Raw genomic sequence first — 10,603 nt, 5'->3', positions numbered from 1 at the left:
AAAGTAATAATATTTATTTTACTGTTTATTTATTGTGTATATATTTAATATATAATATAGTGTTATAAATTTTTCAAAAACTTGTTATAAATCCTGGGATGATATTAAGACGACATTCCACACTCCCGGTAAGGGATACGACAAGTATAAAAGCCTATAAGGTTTTTAAACAAAATAACTTATGACACCTCATTATAATAATGTGATATGATATACATAATTATTTAAACATGATTAATATTATATGCATCATATTATTACCATAAAATTATACAAATACATACATTTATTTTTTTGTACACCAACGGTTATAAACGGTAACAAAACGGCTAGATTTTGCCCTATAAATATGATCTCACAAACACATTCAATCACTCCAACTTTCTATTCTTCTCTAAACAATTATTCTTCATTAAATTTTCGAAGAAAAAAGAAGATGGCTTTCTCAAGGTTATTTTTAATTATTTTGGTTATCATACTCACGAGTCTTGTATTTATTGGAGAATATCCTCCTCGTGTGTTTTCTTTATTTTTACGAATATTTGTACTTGTTGTTTATCCATTACTTTGTATTGCAATATTCATTAACTAATAAAATGTATCGTAATTTTTTTAGTACCACCATGTCAAACTTGACAAAGCTCGAATTCATTGCTCTTGATATTACGGGGAAAAATTATATGCCATGGACTCTCGATATAGAAATGTATTTTTAGTCATTGGGTCTAAGTGAGATCATAAAAGAAAATGACATATCGACATCACAAGAAAAGGCAAAAGCCATGATAATTTTGCATCGACATCTTGACGATGGATTGAAATGTGAATATCTAATTGAAAAAGATCTCATGGCTTTGTAGAAGGGATTAAAAGAAAGATTCGAACATATAAGAGAAGTTATACTTCCGACCGCCCGAGATGAATGGAATACGCTGAGATTCCAAAATTTTAAAAAAAGTTAGTGATTACAACTCGGCGATGTATAGAATAATCTCGCAATTGAAATTTTGTGGGCACGAGATTACTGAATTGGAAATGCTTGAAAAAACATTTTCCACTTTTCACGCATCGAATATAACTCTACAACAACAATATAGAGTGCGTGAATTTTCGAGATATTCTGAACTTATCGCCTGTCTCCTTGTGGCGGAAAAGAATAATGAGCTGTTAATGAGAAATCATCAGGCATGACATACTGGTTCAACGGCATTTCCTGAAGTAAATGTCGTAAACAAAAATGAATTTAAATCTGGAAACCAAAGTCAAAGTTATAGACAAGATTTTGGTCGAGGACGAAATCGAGGTCGTGGACGTGGACGTGGAAGTGGTCGTGGTCGTGGTCGTGGTCGTGGACGTGGACGCGGCCGTGGTTTTGAAAATAATCGAGATAGTTACTTCCATAACTCATCTCAAAAGAGTGTTCCAAACCATACACAGAAAAGGCATCATGAAAATATGAGTGTTAATGAGAATCACTCAAAAAGATTTGAAAGTTCTTGTTTCAGATGTGGTACTCCAAGACATTGGTCCCGTATTTGTCGAGCTTCTGAGCACCTTTGTAAACTTTATAAAGAATCAATAAAGGGGAAAGAAAAGGAGACCAACTTCACCGAACAGAGTGAACCTTTGAGTGATTCAACTCATTTTGATGCCGGAGTTTTCTGATTGATTTCTCAGACAATGATCAATTTGCTGGTGGAATAAATATGTAAAATATTTTATGTACCCGTATGATAATGTTTTAACGTGTGCTATATTTTTTTACATATGTATTGTATTGTATTTTATTTTTATAAATGTATTGTCAGTAATTTTATTTCATTGCATATTTTTTTTGAAGTTCAAACATGGAAAATGCTATGAACAAAGCTGAAGTTTTCATACCTGACAGTGGTACAACGCACACTATCCTCCGAGATAAAATATATTTCTTGGAACAAAAACAAACAAAAACAATGGTGAATACAATATCAGGTCATGTAGACTTGATTAAAGGATGTAGTAAATCACAATTTTTGTTACCTAATGGTACAAAATTTTTGATCAATGATGCTTTATATTCACCACAATCGAAAAGAGGTTTGTTGAGTTTTAATGATATATATTCTCATGGGTATGATACTCAAACAATGAATGAATGGAATGAGAAATATATGTGTCTTATCACATATAAATCAGGAAAGAAATATGTGATTGAAAAACTACCAATGCTCCCTGCTGGATTGCATTATACACATATAAGTCTCATTGAATCAAACATGGTAGTTGATAATTCTTAAATATTAACAAATTGACATGATCGATTGGGACATCCTGATTCAACAATGATGCGAAGAATTATAGAAAATACACATGGTCATCCACTGAAAGACCAGAAGATCTTTCAGAATAATAAGTTTCAATGTAAAGCATGTTCTCTTGGAAAACTTATTATAAGACCATCACCAGCCAAAGTCCAAACTGAATTACCAATGTTTCTTGAACGTATTCAGGGTGATATTTGTGGACCAATTCATCCACCATGTGGACCATTTAGATACTTTTTGGTATTGATTGATGCATCCAGCAGATGGTCACATGTATGTTTATTGTCAACTCGAAATGTTGCATTTGCAAGATTACTTGCTCAAATAATAAAATTGAGGAATCAATTTCCCGATTATACAATCAAGAAAATTAGACTTGATAATGCTGGTGAATTTACTTCTCAGACTTTCAATGATTATTGTATTTCTATGTGAATCATTGTTGAGCATCATGTTGCTCATGTACATACACAGAATGGATTGGCTGAATCATTGATTAAACGTCTGCAAATGATTGCTAGACCAATGATTATGAAAACAAAGCTCCCTATTTCTATATGGGGACATGCAATTTTACATGCTGCTTCATTAATTCGCATCAGACCAAGTGCATATCATAAATACTCCCTATTGCAGCTTGCATTTGATAAAGAACCAGACATTTCTCATCTGAGAATTTTTGGATGTATGGTGTATGTGCCTATTGCACCACCGCAACGAAAGAAAATGGGACCTCAAAGAAAGACCGGAATTTATATCGGTTATGATAGTTCATCAATCATTCAATATCTTGAACCTCAGACAGGCGACGTGTTCACAGCACGTTTTGCTGATTGTCATTTTAATGAGGAAATCTTCCCAAAGTTAGGGGGAGAACAGAAACATACCGAAAAGGAAATTACATGGTATGTATCATCATTGTTACATCTAGATCCAAGAACAAAACAATGTAAAAAAGATGTACAGCAAATTGTGCACTTGCAAAGAATAGCAAATCAAATACCAGATGTATTTGCAGACACAAAATGGGTGACTAAATCATATATACATGCTGCAAATGCCCATGCTCGAATTGAAATTCCGAAGAAACAAATTGAATATACTCATGATGTCATTAAATGCCTGAAGCGTGGAAGGCCAGTCGGTTCCAAGGATAAAAATTCTCGAAAAAGAAAATTCATAGAGAAACACGATGATCACAAAATAGAGAATGATGTTACTGAAGAAACACATGATGATGAAAATGTTCTGTCAGAACCACAAACTGACGAGAATCGTGAAATCTCTATCAATTATATTAATACTGGAAAAATATGGAACCGAAAAAATATAGAAGAAATTGATGATATATTTTCTTATAATGTGGCAATTGACATCATAAATGATAATGAAGATTATGAACCAAAATCTTTTGGTGAATGTAAAAATTAGCAGGATTGGATAAAATTGAAAGATGTCATCTAGGTTGAATTAGATTCGCTAAATAAACGTAATGTTTTTGGACCTATAGTCCTTACACCTAAAGGTGTAAAACCTGTTGGATACAAATGGATTTTTATTCGAAAGCGAAATGAGAAAAATGAAATTGTAAGATATAAAGCTCGACTTGTCGCACAAGGTTTTTCTCAAAGGCCTAGAATTAATTATGAAGAAACATATTCTCCCGTGATGGATGCAATTACGTTTCGGTATTTGATTAGTTTGGCGGTATCTGAAAATTTAGAAATGCGTCTTATGGATGTTGTTACAGCTTACTTATATGGATCACTTGATAGTAATATATATATGAAAATCCCTGAAGGATTTAAGATGTCTGAAGCACAAAGTTCAAAACCCAGAGAATGTTATTCTGTGAAATTACAAAGATCATTAGATGGGTTAAAACAATCCGGTCGAATATGGTATAATCGGCTAAGTGATCACTTGATGAAAAAAGGATATTTAAATGATTCAATATGCCCTTGTGTTTTTATTAAGAAAACAACATCTGGATGCGTAATTATTGCTGTATATAGTTGGTGATTTAAACATCATTGGAACGAATAAGGAAATTCAAGAAGTTGTGTCATACTTGAAGGAAGAATTTGAAATGAAGGATCTTGGAAAAACCAAGTATTGTCTGGGTTTACAAATTGAACAAAAAGAACGTGGAATGTTTGTTCACCAGACAAATTATACAGAAAAGATCCTTAAACGTTTTATTATGGATAAATCAAATCCTTTAAGCACTCCAATGGTTGTTAGATCATTAAACATAGAAAATGATTCATTCCGTCCATGTGAAGATGATGAAGATATTCTTGGTCCAGAAGTACCATATCTAAGTGCTATCGGTGCTCTTATGTATCTTACAAATTGTACAAGGACCGATATATCTTTTGCAGTAAATTTATTGGCAAGATTTAGCACATATCCAACAATGAGACACTGGAACGGAATTAAACATATATTCCGTTATCTACGAGGAACGACGGACTTGAGACTTTTGTATTCAAAAGATGCTAATCCAAGTATAATTGGTTATGCCGATGCTGGATACTTATCTGATCCACACAAGGCACATTCCCAAACTGGATATGTATTTACTCGTGGAGGCACTGCAATTTCTTGGCGTTCACAGAAACAAACGCTCGTAACAACTTCATCAAATCATGCCGAGATTATTGCACTCCATGAAGCAAGTCGTGAATATGTGTGGTTAAAATCAATGACCCAACATATCCAAATCTCATGCGGATTATCATTTGACGAGAAGCATGTGATACTATATGAAGATAATGCTGCATGTGTTGCTCAAATGAAAGAAGGATACATAAAAAGTGACAGAACTAAACATATTCCTCCTAAGTTCTTCGCATTCACCAAGGAGCTTGAGAAGAATAAATATATTGATGTTCGTCACATTCAATCAAGTGAAAATTCATCAGATCTCTTCACAAAGGCACTTCCTACGACAATATTCAGAAAGAACATATATAATATTGGGATGCGCAATCTACGAAATTTGTGAAGAATTGTTCGTGTCAACATGAGGGGGAGTTTACGTGACTGCACTCTTTTTCCCTTACTATGGTTTTTATCCCAATGGGTTTTTCCTAGTAAGGTTTTTAAAAAGTCAGTATAAAAACACGTAATGAAGACAATCATTATGATCATCATCACAAGGGGGAGTGTTGAAAAATAATATTTAAAATGTGTGTATTAAATATTTGAATGTTGAATATTTGAATGTTAAATAAGAGTTGTAAATATTGAAAATTAATGTGTGATGATGTAGGTAATGATGTATTTTATTTTTAGATTATTTGTAAAGAAATTCTATAAATAGCCTCACCATTTGTGAAAAAATTCACAATTGAGTAGAGAGAAAAATATTATAAAGTGTGTTGTTTGGTAAATTTTGAGAGTTTGAGATTTTTACTTTTTCCATAAATTTTACTTTTTTACAACACTTTAAATATTATTACAACCTTAAGATTTTTGTAAACCAAATTATTTAAATGTAATTTAAAAAAAACTTGAATTCGATCTAAACACATCTTTGATAGAAAATAAAATTTCAGAAAATAAAAATAAATCAATATCGCTTATTTTAAGAGTTTAGGGAAACGAATAAAAAAAAAGGCTTAGATTTTCACGATTTTCTCAGAAAATATATATACGATTTTTGTAGTATTTCAATTTAATTCTCAGCTAAATTAAATTTTCTTCTAAAACGTAAGTTGATCTTTCGTTACATTTCCAGCATACTGTAACTGGTAAAATTTAACGAAAGTAAAACTTGATCTACACAATTAAAAAGAAAAAGAAAAAACACAAAATTTTTGTACCATCATTTCATAAGATAATTTTGCGAGATAATTTCTTACTCGATCAAATTCATAAAAAAATATTATTTACAAAAAATATTGTTTCCTTTTTTCAATGATGGATGGTCGAATCAATCTATTTTATTAATATAAACATGCAGATGAAAAAAATTTCAACAAATTAAAATAGCAATCTTCAAATCCACATACAGATAAGATAATATAATAAAATATAATATATATTGCATAATTATCTATATAATAAAAAAACCTACTCCAGATTATTATTAAGAAAAGAAAAAAAGATGAAGGTGGAAAAACATAATTATTATAAATTTAAAAAAAAAAAAACACGATCATTTTCTTTTATCTTTTCAAACTCCAAACTACTACACCTCAATTTCATCGAGGATGATCACGTGACACCCACGCGCAGCCTCCCCTAAGATATCCGATTCCGACCTCTCTCGGGACGTCACACCACGCGCTTGCCGGGTCTCGCCGGGGGGAAGGCGGCTGCGGCGGCGGTTCTTGTCTTGTTTACCAAAGGCACTGCAAAGCCCACAAGCAGAAACCTTAGGAGACGGCGGCTCAATCGCGGGAGATACCCGTCCAGTACGAAACCCTCTTCCTCCGCCGTTGGATCGGCTCCTCTCGATCGTCAATCCGGGTGGCGGCGGTGAGTTCTTGGTGGGCACCGTCGCGGCCGGATCTTGTTGGCCTTCAAGTTGAGGTTTATTGTTCTCTTTCTCCTGCTGATTGACGAGTTGAGTCAATTTTTCGTCCCAAACCAAACCCGAAGATCCTTGTCTCCTGAAAGATACTACAGATCTCTGCAAGCCTGCCATGATTTAGCTCTGTGAAGTTGCTGTTGTAATGTAATGTAATTGGGTTGGGAAAGAGTGTGGATCCTTTATTGGAATGTCGGCTGTGTGTTTTTTACTTTATTAGATAAACCAGAGACTCTCGGGATGTGTGTTTCTGTAACCGGAAATGGGCCTTCAGTCCCCAGCCGTCTATTTTTTTTGTGTTCATTCTCTTGGTAATTTTTTAGTACCACATTTCTACATGAAGTGTACAACATTTTATATGACATAGTACCACAATTTTGTGGGTAGAAAGTGAACCCAAAGAAATATTTTGATTGGAAATTTTTCATCAACTTCCCCTCTCTTTAACAACATTATTATTTTCATACAATTTAATAATTATTTAAATATAATAATTCCAAGTAGAATCCGAGAACAATCAAATATGTAAACAAACTAAGTCATTCGTGAGTTGTCTAAATCAGTTAAATAAAAAAATTAATTTGAGATAGTTTGTTAAATTTATCGAATCGAGGTCGAGCATAGTGATATTCAGCTCGTAAATTTGCGATCCGTTCATGTAACTCAAGCTCAAGCACTGATAGTTCGTTGGCCTATTTTTTGCGCCATGAGTGTAGCTTATCCCACATTGCTAGATTAGTTAAATAGAAAGAACTGATAAACTCTAAAATGAGATGTGCCCCTTTCCATTATCATATTTTAGTTCGCATTTAACTCCAAAAAATGTTTGTTTGACGAGCTCAAAAATGAGTTCGATTGACGAGCCGAGCTCGAGTTAGGCTCTTTAAACATGATAAACGATATATTAATCAATTGAGCTCAAACTATTCGTGAGCTTCGTAATTTAAAAACGAGTCGAGCTCGCAACTCATGATAAAAGCTTGAATCTAGCTCAAGTTTGATATTGTTCGGCCTAACTCGTTTACATTCCTAAGGACCATGTAACTTACACGTTTTTTCAGTTTTAGTTTTTTCTATCTTAGTGATGGTGCCTTAATTTTCTAATTACACACTAGTAATCTTATGAAAAAAATAACTAAAGTCTGATAAAAATACAAATTAGTGAACTATAACCTTGAATTGATCGATGACATGCAAGAACAAAAAACCTGCAAATCATAAATTATGCATGAGGTTTACATTATTATAATTTTTAATTTATTTAATTAATGATTTAGATGATGCACGCTATATGTTTAAATTATTTTAATTGTGTATATATTTATTTTTATGCAATTTGAAATGTTTTCTCGAGCTTAGCATTACAGATGAATATTCGATGTCGGTCTAGGAAAAGAGACTAGAGACGATCGAGGTGCTAAAATTTAATGTTATATTTTTATTTTAAGCCAGTAAATTATTTATTTTAAATGGTTTATGAAATTTAGCGCTTCAATGTCAAATTTAATTTATTGATTAAAATAAAATAATGTTAAGTATTTTAATTAGCAAATTTTGTAAATTAAGGGAATTAAATTCTTTCACTTGAGATATAATATTTTTATAATTTTTTTATGTCTTAATTAACTAGTTTGAGTAGTATTTAATTTATTAGTTGAATTTAGGATTTTAAGTATCTTTAATTGTCATTTTTCAAAATTGGGATTCAATTATTAATCTTGGCATTTGAATTTTTAATTAAAAGTGTGGATTTAATTTAAATAACTAGTTAATTTTTTTTAGTATTAAATAGTAGGATTCACACACACATAGCAGCCGAGATATTCAAGCCTAGGTTTAGAATTTTTGGCTTCCTCATATAGCAGCCACCATTACCAAAACCTTTTCCCTACCTCTCCAGAAAATTTTTGTCACCATTGTAGCTAGAAAAAGCAGCAAATCGATCTCCGATCGGCCTCTGTATTCCCGCATCGGTATACGATAATTCGTGCATTTAAAACTTAAAGGCATATCTAAACATTTCTTTGACGCATCGATCACGTTATATACTGTATTTTGATATGAAATATTCATGAAAATTCGTTGCTTTGATTATATGAGTGGTAGAATGTTACCGATATCGTTTTCGATAGAAAATACGTATGAAATTCCATGTTTTCTTGAGTTTCTTGATCGCAGGCATCGCTGGACCGATCCAAAGACATGTTGCTACATATGGTTGTGTTATGGGGTGTGTTTAGATGTTATTAAGTGATCCGTGATGGGTCGTTAGGCTGCTGATACAGCAGGAAGTGGTAAGAAGCAATTGATGTGTGTAGGGGTGGTCGCAGCTTCGGCCGTGCGGCTCAGTGCATGTCTGGACCAGGGCCCATGGCTAGGTTCTAGGCCAGGTATTAGGGTCCCGGGGTAAGTCTAATCTTGGTCTCTTAGGGCCTGGTTGGAAAACAAGGTTGCTAGAATTGAGTCGGCAACTGCGTACATGTGTGAGTGTCGCGTAGGGACTGCGTATGGCTAGGGTTTGTTTAGGTGTCTAAGGGTGAAGTCTAGGGGGTTTGGTTTGAGTTGGAATTGGTAGGGTGTGTGCGGAGCGCATATGCGTAGTTTAAGGGGTTCATTCATGGTTCGGGGCTAGTTTAGGGCCTTGGACAGTAGGTTGGGATGTGGTTCACGTGTGGGTCGAGTCCCTAGTCGATTGTTACGTCCTAAGTTGTTCTATTTAATTCGAGAGTCTTACGCATTCGAATGCATCTTTAGGGGTTGTTTTGGATATTATTTGATGATGTTGTGGCAGCATGTCCGGAGATGATCTAACGAGGTCCACGATATTCGTAAGTACGTATAACATGTAAAATATTTATTCTTGAGATATGCGATTTGTCTTGTGGCCAATTATGTTTATGGGTTTGGAAGCCGAAGAACGTATCAGGTGACCTGTCCAACCTCTTCGGGAGATTTATGTTATATGTTAGGGAGTGGACATCCAGCCCAAAGGATGTGGTGATCTCTGTCGGCCCAGTATTGTGGTTAGTTTGATCAGATGATTTATGTTATGGCCCACTTGCATTGAACAAAACTCTACGCAAAATGATTTATGATTGCAATTGTGTATGAAGAGCTTGAAAATATGATTTTATGAAAATGTTTATGCAAAAAGTTGTGTTATACATTTTTATGATCATATTATGCTATGTACGAGCTATGTTTAAATTGCATGAATTTTATTTACGTATTGTTATCACGTGTTAGGATCGGTTGGGAGTGAAAAAGTATTTAGAAGGGAGGTTGAATAAACACTTGACAGTTTTCACAATTTTTTCGAATAATGAATCAGTTTAGTGATAAATTGAATTCAGGAATCTTGTTGTCGATGTCAATCAGTTAACTAATGAAAGTACAGAAATAAACTGAATAACATATAGAATAAAACTGAAATTAAGGGACTCAAGATTTATTGATGTTAAGAGATTTCAAACACTCCTACGTCACCCCTTCTATCTCGAAGATAAGTTATTTACTAAAAGACTTTGATCTATACAAAGATTTGTACAAACCCACTTCAGTTTGGACTTAACAAAGACAAAACTGAAACTCTTAGTTTCAATACAATTTACGAGTACTCAATTGATGTGTAATTTCTTAGCACAACTGATCTCTACAAGATCGAATAATACAACAATGACTGTTTGTGTTTTTAAGCTCAAGGAATAGCCTGAAATCTATGAATGTGTATACTAAGCGTGAGATTTTAAAAACTTTT

The 10,603-nt window shown here is 33.5% G+C and overlaps 1 pseudogene; it reads right to left on the bottom strand.

Moving 5' to 3' along the window:
- Positions 1-6,238: 6,238 nt before the first annotated feature.
- LOC142539083 (uncharacterized protein At1g15400-like) lies at positions 6,239-7,085 on the bottom strand (annotated as a pseudogene).
- Positions 7,086-10,603: the final 3,518 nt, after the last annotated feature.

This window comes from Primulina tabacum, chromosome 3 (assembly GCF_025594145.1).
Source record: "Primulina tabacum isolate GXHZ01 chromosome 3, ASM2559414v2, whole genome shotgun sequence".
NCBI lineage: Eukaryota > Viridiplantae > Streptophyta > Magnoliopsida > Lamiales > Gesneriaceae > Primulina > Primulina tabacum.
This window is presented reverse-complemented; position numbering and strand designations above follow the sequence as displayed.